Raw genomic sequence first — 10,426 nt, 5'->3', positions numbered from 1 at the left:
TGATTCAATTCATTTTATGTTAGAAATTAATATTTTAAACTGAAAATTGAACTATGTTTTTTCTTGTTAAAATATGTTTTTCTTTACTGAAAATGTGGCTTTTCTATTTTGGGGTAAAATTGATATTCCAAGTTGGAAATGTATATTTTCTGGTTAAAAATTAATGTATTTTGCTGAAAATTGTTATCTTCGTTATGAATTCATTTCTGTTTAGTTAAAAAAAACAACCAAATGCTTTAAAGTTCATGGTAAAATATTGTTCCTTTAAAAGTTGGAAACTCATATGGTTGAATGGTAAATTAACCCTTAAAAGGTAAAGGTGGGTCACTCGTGCCTCGGCAAAAGTTTCTCCCTTTGCTAGCTTGCAGAGTTTATTTAATTATAATGTTTAAACAAATGATCGAATCGTCAGTATAGTGATTGATCCTTATACTAGGATAATTGATAACATTTCATGAATTTTGCGCAATTTTTTAGGGCACTTCAGAGCATTTTATAAAGCGCCGAGCACGAGTGACCCACCTTTACCTTTAGAAGGTGCCAAAAATAACATTACCATTTAAGGGTTAATCTTCTTGATTAGAAAATCAACTTTGGATTACTTTCGTTGAAAATTAATGTTTTATTTCTTTGTTTGAATATTTAACTATACTGCTAAAAATTCATTGCTTTTTAATGAGAATTAATTTTCCTTAGAGAACGTGTAATTATTTCATTTCTGGTTCAAAAAATATATTTTATATTGAAAATTGGTATTTCAAATTGAAAATTGATTTTTTCTGGTCGAAAATTAATAATATATTTTGTTCAGCTGAACTGCTTTTCTCCATTTAAAATTAAGATCTTGTTTTTATGAAAAATTAAATAGCAAATTCTTTGATGAAAATTTATTTTTGTTTTGTTTTGAAAATCTACTAATTTAATTATTTATTTTTGATAAACCCTATTATTATGTTGGTTTCAATATGGAAGAAATCATATTTTCTTGATCCAAACAAATTTTTCTTGTATCAATAATAATAATTTTCTAGATCAAGAATGTATTTTGTATTTTTTGTATTTTGTCCGTATTTTGAGCGATATTTTTTTTATTCAACGCTCAAATTGTACATTCATTTAGCATGGGTAAAACATGTATAATAAAAACAAACGGAAAGTGATGAATAAAACTTTTTATTTTATTTGTGCTTTATCACTGAAATCTACACAATTTGGAGTCATTTGCATGTATAAAACTTAGCCTTACTAAGTATAGCCTTACGCCTGCAATCGTATTTTTAACAGGGACGCTTATATTTCTTGGACTATTGGCCAAGGGAAACGTAAACTGAAGATCATATTTTACAAGCGCAGGAGGTCAACGACAATCGAGTTCAGATGTAGACATTATATATTATCGAGTGTTAATACTCATCCTCTACTTTGAACTTACCGCTCAAAAATAGTTAAAAGCAGTAAAAAACACGACTAATCGCAAAATCTTCCATCCGAGCGTTAACCGCTCTCTTCCCTGTTTAACGTCCGAGGCTCGAAGAGTCAAGAATCACTCAAAAATTAAAACTTATTACCTTCTGCATAATTTTAATTATTTTATGAATTAAAATCGGATATTGTTATTATAATTTTAGTTGAAGTTAGATGTCGAACAATTTTGAAAAACATGGTATACAACAAAAGAGGAATACATAATTAACTTACATAATAATTTCAAAGTAGAAAAATAAAACAGTGAAAAAAATATTATAAAGAATTGTGAGTAAAAATATACAAAGCAACCATTGTTGTATGAATATAGCCTATTCATCAGAAAACTTATTACTGATAACAATATCATGAGTGATTTACTTCTTCTCAAAAGAAAATGTTTCCTGTAACGTAAGGTAAATGTCACAAATGATATTTTTCATCAGATTGACTCCCTGATTATGTGATTATCAGATTAAGAAATAAACCCTTGGTAATATTCACGAAATTCATCTCAAGGACTGACTTCATGAACTTCAATATACATGAAACCACCGAGAGGAATATCTGGAAGATGATTGTCAGGATTCGAAAGCCCACCCTGACGTAATGGGGGAGGATGGGAAAGATTTGTGTTCCCACTTGAACGGTATGCGGGAGGATCGGGAGGATTTGCCCACCCCACTTGGATTATATGTGGGAGGAGTGGGAGAACTTGGCCACCCATTTGTATGATGCGTAGAAGGACTTTGTGGTCCACTTGAAGGAAAATTGGAAGGAATTTCCCACACACTTCGAGGAGAACTGGAAGGACTTTCCCAGCCACCTTGAGGAAAATTGGAAAGACTTTCCCACCCACTTTGATTATATGCGGAAGGACTGGGAGGACTTTCCCACCCAACTAGATGAGCGTATGAATTAGGACTGCCATAATTTGAGGGTCCACTTTGAAAATCGGATAAATTAGGACTGTCAAATTGTCCTCTTTGAAAATCTTCTGGATTAGGAGTGGGATTACTTGAGGTTCCACCTATATTAACGTGAGAGTTATCCTCTCTAGGAATTGCGTATCCAATGTAACCATTTGTAGGAATGGAATCAGCTGGCACAATCAACGTAAACTGAACTTGGCAGGATTTATTTGGAAAAAACTGAAGTCCACTTTTTTGTCCGTAAAAACTGGCTAAAATGGTCCACTTTGAGGGGTCATAACTCATAACCTATCACAGGTAGGATATTGTTCTTTCTTTGTAATTACAGGAAATTGAGTCTAGTTTCACTCACCTGTGGTTCACTTTCCCGTGCAGTAATTATTTGCAAAGATACACAGTGTTTTTTGAAACTTAGTGATTTTCGCTGAAAATAAAAAAAGGGGATTTTTCAATGTATCATAACTCGGAACATTTTGATCTAAAATGCAATAGGAATTATCCGTCCACGCAAAAGTAACCTTTGGAACTGTTTAAAAAAACCGGGTTTGGCAACTGATCTGTTTTAGCATTTTTGATATGTCAAAAAGGACCCCAAAACGAAACTTTCTCATTAAAAACATTACTGGTAGGATTTATTATGGAACAAAACTACCAGGTGCCTGGACTATCAGCTCACATACTATCTAGTTGTCCAACTCATGCGGGAACGACCTACATCCAAAGGCACAATGCGGCATTAAGAGTGTTTTATTACTATATCTGTCACTCTTACGGCATTAACCTTAATATCGCTCCTCTAAATGCTCTTAGGGAAATCGAGTCAATTGTCGAGAATGAGAAGTGCCGCATATACTGGAACTTTATATTATCGAAAATGTTTCCTGTTGCACACTTGAGGCGTGATATGGTTCTTCTTGACTTCGAGAAGCGAACCATGTTCGTTATCGAATTTTCGGCACCAGCTGACAAAAACATCATAGCCAAGGGGAATGAAAAGAAATAGAGGTATAGAGACCTTATAAGGGAGTTGCAACGATTGTACCCGGAATATTCTGTTAAACTGATCGTCCTTATCATCAGCGCTCTTGGAGGTGTCAAGCTTTCACTGGTTAATAGACTGAAAATCATCCCTGCGTGTCAACAATATGCTAAAACACTTGCGGGAAAAATGCAGAAGGCGGTCGTTCTTGGGCCGCTCCGTGTTCTCGGGGTGCACGAAACTTTTCCGAATCGTCTTATTGATTTCGTTACTATTTGGCGGTCGCGAGACGTTGTTGCGGATAAAATTTTACCGCGATTACGTTGAGAGTGGGTGCATTTTTTCAGATTAGCACCATCTCCCGGCGAAATCCTGCTTGATTTATTTGGGATAAGAAATAAGTAATTTACAATAAAAAATGCAGATCCAACTATATATATTATTGTCCTTACCTCTCGCCAAAATCGTCAAGATAGATAATAGAGTAGCAATCAAAATATTCATTTTCTTCACATAGAGGAAACCAGCTTGCGATGAATTTTTCTGAGGGTGTAACGTCATTGTGTGCGATTTTCATATTGACTTCCTTAAAAATGCGGAAACACGATACAGTATTCAATAGTCACCTCAAAAAAATGTTCCGATCTAGATGGATAGGCTACAAGCCGGAAGGACAATCATTTTACTCGAAAAAACTAATATCAGGATTGGCTTTATATGAAGTAAGACAAGTCAATATTCATGCCAGATTCAGGTCACCTAATTTTCGAAGTGTATACATTGTTGGTACTGGTAAAAAGAAAATTTCCGGTATCAACAATTATTTTTACCGCTTATATTTTAAATAACATGTAAAGGTGCCCGAATGTATCGGCAGGAATTTCAGGGAAAGTTTCTGAAAATTTAGGAGTTATTTTGTCTGGTTTGGCTTTTGACCTGTCCGGATGTTATAAAGGCGTAGGTATTTGAATGAAATTATTTCCGTCGCCAGACGCAGGAATCAAAAGCCAGAAACTTTTTTTGGTACATGTGGGCACATTTAAATGCATATACAAATAATTTTTGTTTGAAATCATTAAATTAAATTATCTACACAACGACGCTGGAATCGAGCGAGTCACGCTTACCTTGCTTTATTCACGTCTCGTTTTACCGACAATATTTGTTAAATTTTCGAAAAAATTGAATTAGGAGTAGCGGGTTATATTAAGCAATGTATTTTAAAAGTTTCTATTTACGGATTTAATTTTCCCTTAATATTATTTAGGAAAGTTTAATATATTTAACTTTAATAACTAATAACTTTATTACTTCATAAATCATATAATTTTCATAAAAAAGCTACAAGCGCTTTAAAATTTAAAAATATTTCCCTGAAAGCCTGGGAAGACTGTTCTATTTTGCATAATTTATATACTTATACAGGGAAAATAATTTTCAAACACATAAAATATTATTTAAAAACCTCTATGCCTTTCCAGAACCTAATGGCAGGGTTCACCCCCGTGACTGCTCAAAAATTATGCACACAAATGAAAAGAGCCTTTCGAATTCCTTTTTGATTTGGCATCTATGATAAGTCAATGAAATACTTTCATTTCCACTCTTAATCTTCTCCAAGGTGTTTAATCTGCAATGTCAACTAGTAAGGCTGCCGATACCAAGAGCAGACATTGGCATTAGAATCTGGGATAAAAGTTCTTTTTTTTTATTTGTGAAAAAAATAATTTTTTATCATAAGATTTTTTTGTAATTCATATTTCTTATAAACAATTTTGTAATTCAATCGAATAATCGATTTCGTCCCTAAACTGTTGGCACGAGCTGTCACATTTTTATCGCACAAACAATAATGAAAAATCAGAAATTCCATTTTGCGGTCAAATTGTGCAAGACACGACAACAATAAATTAAAGAAAATTCTGCACCCAAGAAAGATGTACATATTTGTTATGAATCGCTTTTTTATAGGACGCGTGGTTTTTATTTTATTATTAAAAAACGAAATAAAAAATCAATTAATTACATTTTTTGACAAACGGCACAAGCTATACAAAAAAAGAAATCAACAGAAGTTGTTCTTCCAAAAAAGCTATATATTTTTTATCAATAATTTTTTTATATTATGCGTGTTTTTGTTTTAGTCGTTAAAAATAACAATTAAAATAAGAAAATTAAATTTAAAAAAAAACGAAGCAAGGCATGAAAAAATATAATTGACAAGAGTTTTTCAACCAAAAAAGATTTAAAAATTCATCATTTATGATTTTTAGAAAGGGCGAGTAAATTTTCTTTTAATCGCAAAGAATAAGATTAAAAGTAAAAAAGTTACATTTGTGAAAAAAACGACACAGGATACGTAGAAAATGAATAGCCAAACACTGTTTAACAAAGAACATTTAAAAATTTGTTATAAGCTCTTGTTTTAAAAATAAATACAAAATTAAAATAATTAACTCCGAGATTAACTCTTTGGTATTGCAACTTGTTTTTTTTTCACATACATTTAATTTAAAAATAATTAATGACAAATTTTTAGATCCTTTTTGTTAGAAAAACTTTTGCCTGCCAATTTTTTTTCGTACCTTGTGTCGTTTTTCCAACAATTTATTTTTAAATGTTATATTTTATGATTCAAATAAAAATTACGTGTACTTAGAAAAATGTTAGTGACAAATTTGTAGCTCTATTTTGAAAGAGCAACTTTTGTCTTTATTTTTTTCATACCTTGTGTCGTTTGCCCTAAAATTAATTTTTTTATTTTCGATTTTGTTTTTTACAAAGAAAATAAAAACTACGTGTTCCATCAAAAAGTTATTCATAACATATTTGTAAATCTTTTTTAGGCGCAAAATTGTTATTAATTCATCTTTTTTTGTATTTTGAATATTTTTCCAACAAAATAGAATTTTTGATTTTTCCGTATTTTTCGTGCAATCAAATAGTGAGTTTTTAATTTTAAAAAATGCAAAAAGTCGTTATGATAATCTTGTAGGGCTTTCGAAGGGAAACATTTTTCATTTCTTGACTTCTTTTCTTATCATGCGTTCTTTAACTTAAAATGTTAAATTTAGTTTATTTTTGTTTTAAAAATGTTATAACTCTGACAATTTTCTTTTTATAAAAAAAGTCATGTAATTAAATTTTTTCAGTTTCCTTCAAATGTTGCCATGTTTATACACTACATCGACGATGTAGTGTGTGCGATGTAGTACGAAACTCATTTTTCACAGAAAACTAGTACCAGTCCTTTCTCATCAAATTCTTATCGAATTCGAATCTGGACACCTTCTGCGGTACTGACTGGTAGGGTACATGGTCACTAGAAACCCCTTTGAAGTGGATGGGGCGAGGGGAATGCTGCTGTCCAACGGAAAAACCTAGTAAGTGATTTTTGACATAGAGGTTATCTTTTCATGTGCATTTATCGGAAAATAGTCTCTATGGCAAATGTCACTTACTAGGTTGCTCTGTTGGACAGCAGAATGGTACAACCAAAGCTCGGGTCGGATCCGAACCCTACCGTACCAGTAAAGGGTTAATAACAGTAATAATACATTTGATACAATAGAGTTAAATATTATGCAGAAAAGTACACATTATGGATAAAATCGAGTGCGGAGCACGAGATATTTGATGAGAATGTGTTTGTTAATGTCGAAGGAGCTTCAACAAAAGAGAATTAACTATAATTAACTTGCGAGCCCTGCGCGTAGTACGCGATGAGAATGTGCCCGCACGGCATGCATGTTTTTTTTTATGCAAATTGTTTCTCATGTATATAATACTACTTTCGACTCATGATAAGATGTTAAAATAAATATATAAAAAAAATTTATTGTTGTTTTTAGCAATTTTCTCTTAGAATTGAGGTAGAAAGTCGCGTATTTAAAAAAAAAATTCCACTTTTTGTCCAATTTTGAATTAGAGAGAGGTAATAGTTAATTAGAGTTATCAAAAATAATTTTAAAAAAATTTTTATTATTGTTAATAATAAACAATAAGCAATGAGTAAGTAAGTTAGGAGGGAAAAAGGCGAATTCTTTTATAGACTTTGGGCTGAGGTCTCCTAGGACAGGTCTAGGTATACCAACTAAAACCAAACACCTTCTCTCTCGAAGTCACAACACTGTTCGCGGAACAGCCTTTCGGCCTTAAGGGCATGTGATACTTAGAAAATTGTCGATTTTACCAGTTTTAGGTTCCCCCGGCTTTTTTTCTAGAATAATAAATATATTGTCTTAAAAATTTGGGAAATGATAGCGAACATGCTAACGGACGTCCCCACACACTTTTTTTGTAGGTCAATTCAAAAAAGTTTTAATTTAGGAAAATGTGATTAATTTGCATAGCGCTTAGGAAATAGTATCGATTTTTTCAGTGTTAGATTCTCCGGATTTTTTCCTAGGATAAGAAATATTTTGCCTTCAAAATCTGGGAAATGATAGCGAACATGCTAACGGACGTCCCCGCACACTTTTTTTGTGTTTTTTTTATAAAAAAATTTTTGATATTGCTAACAACGTGCGTGTATATTTCGAGGTTATATGTGTTGCAATTCACCCGAGCGTTACTTCCAAACTACATAATATTTTTGGACGAAAACTTTGGACTCGCAAATAAACATAGTAACTAATCTCCCGGAACTAATCTTATTTGCAGGGAATCAAAAAAGTTTATTTCATAAACAATTTCGAGATTATCGGAAAGGCAGGGATGAAAAACGACGTACCCTCAAAATAATGCATATGCGTAAAATTTTTATTTAGCACAATAAATTTTTTTTGTTATTATCCCTTAAAAAAGAGTCTGGGGACGTTCGTTATGATATTTTATTGCATCTTTGAATGCAGCTTTAAAAAATTTTCATTCCTCTGGAAAAAAAGCCGGGGAAACTGTAAGTATCACATGCCCTTAAACTTCACGGGCAGTGGGTTCCTGCTTATAGTCTCTTATACGACTCTTCCGATCGAGATGGCCATCAAAATCTGGATCCGAATAAAGCACTGGGAATACTGGAAACAAAGCCGGGTTTGTCCCCGTTAAATGTCTATTATTTATATGTTTTTTGCAGCTTGCGGGAAATATACAAGCATCGGCTCGATGGCCATGTGTTCGCAAATTTTAAAATGCATTTTTATTGAAAATGGTTCAATATTACATCTTCTTGAATTTTTTAGAAAATCTCTGGTTAGTTAGTAGTAGATTAAAAAGAAGCCGCGACTTTCTAACTCTATTCTAAAAGAAAATTGCTCAAAATAATAAATTACTTAATCAATTTATCTTAAAATCTATTCATCAGTATAACGCAGTATTTTATATATGAGAAACAATTTGCATTAAAAGAAACGCAACAAAACCATAAATATCATAAAAAACATGCACTTATGGGGTTATTTTGGGACTCTATAAAATAAAAGGTCCGCTCCAACACAGAAAAACGCTGGTGTTAAATTTGTTGCAGCTCAAATTTCATTGGGCTCCCAATGATCATTTGAGAGAGTTTTCAAGTCTCAAATGTATTCCTCTGAATGTAGGTGCCCATGTGGACATCCAGGGGAAAGTATCATTTGGAGACTGAATTTTGGCTCATGCAGAGTTGTGGAGTTCTGAACCGCGCTGTCAGCCACCTGAATACCTGTCAAAGCAACTATTCGCTTTGCGATATTAGCCTCAATAATTGTTAGTAAGGAAACCAATTGAAACAATATTTACCTAATTTCCAAATTTCTTTCATTTAATAGGGCGTACCAGTCACTTAGAATAAAATTATAACTTCCTAATGCAACTTCCAAAAGATAGGTTAGTCATGCCCGTCGACATTTAAACTAAAGCCGGGATGTATAGAAAAAGTCATGACCGTCTACATATACAATAAGGTTTTTTCATTCCAATTACTAGCTCACTTAACTTCGTTGAATACTAAGGGGATAACAATTGACCAAATGCATGGGAATCAGTTTATTTTTGCTCTATTTTTCTAATATCTTCGTAGAAAGTAATTTTTCTGTATAAGTACAATTGAAAAATAGTTTTTATTTGTTAGGGACTATTTAATGCAATAATAAAATGATAATAATTTTCATTCATGCGTGCGTTAGGGCTGAGCGCTGGTTGTCTACCCTTTGAAGTGCGATTCAAAATTACATTGTAAAACAATTCTTGTAATTTAAATAAATAATTATTAAAATATACACAAGAATGTATACAAATTGTGTAACTTTTGATTTCAGACAAGAAAAAAATTTATAACACATATATTTGATGAATAACAGTTTATTTTCATTGAATTTGAAAGACTGACTAATATTTCTCAAAATATTTTTTAATAGATACATTTTTTTAAACACCATATGCTATTTCAGCAGCTTGATATATAGAAGCTAATTGCAGAATATAATAGTGATAATATTTGAATAATTCTAAAACAAAATTTCAGATAGTTCTTTTCGATTGAGACGTGACAAAACGACGCTTGAAGTAAAAAAAAAGAAAGAAAGCATAACTAAAATGCAGTCGTGATAATTTATGTATTTATAGGTTATATAATTATATGAATTCCCAGAAAAATACATACAAAATATTAAAAACTTATAAATAATTATTTTCAATCACATTTCCAAGAAATTTCTTTTTAAATTGAATGTTTTGTAAAATATAATTTGGTCTTGGAATTTACTGAAAATAAACTGTTATTAATATAATATATGTGTTGTATTTTTTGCCTGAAATCAAAGTTACGCAATTTTTATATATCCTTGTGGATATTTTACTAATTATTTACTTAAGTTACAAGAATTGTTTTTTAATGTAATTTTGAATCGTGCGCGAAGTGCGGCCAATGAGCGGTCAGCCCTAACGCAAGCGCAGTAGCTCAGGGTGCCAACATTGGCATCACTAGTCCACAGTACAAACCGGAAAAATAAACCAAATTGGCCGGCAGGAAAAAGTTGGGATATGAAAACCTCAATAAGGTATTTTCACTTCATCCATCAGCTAACTTCACTTTGTTAAAAGCTGAGAGGGAAAAATGGATCAAAACTATATTTCT

Source organism: Belonocnema kinseyi, chromosome 1, assembly GCF_010883055.1.
Source record: "Belonocnema kinseyi isolate 2016_QV_RU_SX_M_011 chromosome 1, B_treatae_v1, whole genome shotgun sequence".
In the NCBI taxonomy this organism is placed as follows: Eukaryota; Metazoa; Arthropoda; class Insecta; order Hymenoptera; family Cynipidae; genus Belonocnema; species Belonocnema kinseyi.
Note: the sequence above shows the minus strand (reverse complement) of the source record.